The sequence below is a fragment of the Etheostoma cragini genome, chromosome 11 (assembly GCF_013103735.1).
Source record: "Etheostoma cragini isolate CJK2018 chromosome 11, CSU_Ecrag_1.0, whole genome shotgun sequence".
Classification (NCBI taxonomy): domain Eukaryota; kingdom Metazoa; phylum Chordata; class Actinopteri; order Perciformes; family Percidae; genus Etheostoma; species Etheostoma cragini.
This window is the reverse complement of record NC_048417.1, coordinates 974,035-975,777: the sequence shown is the minus strand read 5'-3', so window position 1 is coordinate 975,777 and position 1,743 is coordinate 974,035. Positions and strand designations below refer to the sequence as shown.

Genomic DNA, 1,743 nt, shown 5'->3' with positions numbered 1-1,743 from the left:
TGTCACAAAATGCAAGTAAAATCGGTTTTGTGTGGCAGGGCTCCTTTAAAGCTGCAAGCGGGCCCTCACACCTCTGCGTGCGTCGGGGTAACCAGTGAGATGATGATTCACGCAGCCGTCCGACACCGTGCACATGAGACTTCCGGCTTGGAAGCGTGCAAGTGGTGTATTAAGTATTCTCACTTGTCATGCAGCACTGTGGACATCCACTAAATTGACATTTGAATCATTTCATTCTTTTTCTTCTTGGGCCAAAACTAAGCATTGTATGTAAATAACAGGTGTCTGAATTCTATGTTTTTTACAAGTTATAAAATAGTCAGTGTTAAAAGACAGAGGAAAAACATGAATATGACAGCAGAGTAGATAACCTCTTGAGCAATGATGGCTGTGTCTCATTTTCATAACAAAGTGCTGCAGGCCTTTAATGTCATCACATTTCATTTGTACGTGTTAAGTAAATGTTACACGTCCAACGTAGTTGGCAGCCGTGACTTTGGCATAAAAGCGATTGGCGTATCTGAAACTTTTAACTTTTTTTGAAAAAAACAGAAAACTCACGTCTACATTATTATTACAGAAGACAGAAAAGATCATTTGTTGGTACATTAGTTCAGTTTTGTTGGACATAACAGCCTCTTGATGTGTTTGTAAATCTCTTTCATTTTTAGTCCGTAAATGATTGGATTTAACAGAGGATGATACAAAATCACTTGTAAAGTCATTATTAAATGTATAGTTTTTGGAAACTCAATTTCCAGTTTAACAATAACAATATCGTAGGTAAACAAAAAGAAAAGCTGATTAAAACCAACAGATGAGGAATGCAGGTCTGTGCAGCTTTCATCCTCACTTCTCTACCACTGTGGTACAGTACAATGAATATCTTTGTGTATGTAAAGATTATGAAAGCCAAAGGGAGAATTGTAACATTGAAAAAGATACTCAACCCGTACACAGTGAGTCCTATTGAGGTCACACAGTGAAGTTTGTAAATTAAGTTATTGCAAAAGATTCCTTTCAAAGTAAAGTTACAGAGTTTAGCAAAGGCCCCAAATGATACTGGAACTGCAATCTGACAAGCAGGCGCAAACCAAGCAACACCCAGAAAGATGCAGACCGTTGTTTTTCTCATGATAGTGTGATATTGCAGAGGTTTACATATAGACACATATCTGTCATACGACATGGCTGCCAACAGTAAGAACTCTGAACTAGTTAAAGAGTAAAATAGAAAACATTGAAAGAGACAGGCTGAATAAGATATGATCTGTTTTTCAGATAAAAGGTCAATCAAAAGCTTTGGGTAGATATTAGTGCTGTAGAGAACAGAGTTCACTAACAACGCTTCAATGAAAATGTACATAGGCTCATGGAGATTATTGTGAAACCAGATAAGGTACACAATAATAGAATTACTGCAGATTATTAGAATATATGCTGTGAACATGATCAAAAAATAAACATATCTGTATTTGTCCACTTCAACATGCCCACCAAGAGTTATATACGTTACATTAAATTCACTCTCCATATCGTATCATTTAAAATGAAATCTCTGTTAGTGAACTAACCAGGCAGATCTTGTAACATACATGAATTCAACAAAAGATTTCACAAAACCTGTTAAGGACTGTTGATGTATAGTTACCTGCACTTAGTATGTGTTGACCTTCATATTTCAGAAAGTGAACTGTTTGGCTCTGTCAACTGTTTTTATCAGATTTCTTTGCTCTCCAAAGA

At 36.4% G+C, this 1,743-nt stretch overlaps 1 pseudogene; it reads right to left on the bottom strand.

Moving 5' to 3' along the window:
• Positions 1–603: 603 nt before the first annotated feature.
• Positions 604–1,534, bottom strand: LOC117952755 (annotated as a pseudogene).
• Between the last annotated feature and the right edge of the window lie 209 nt (positions 1,535–1,743).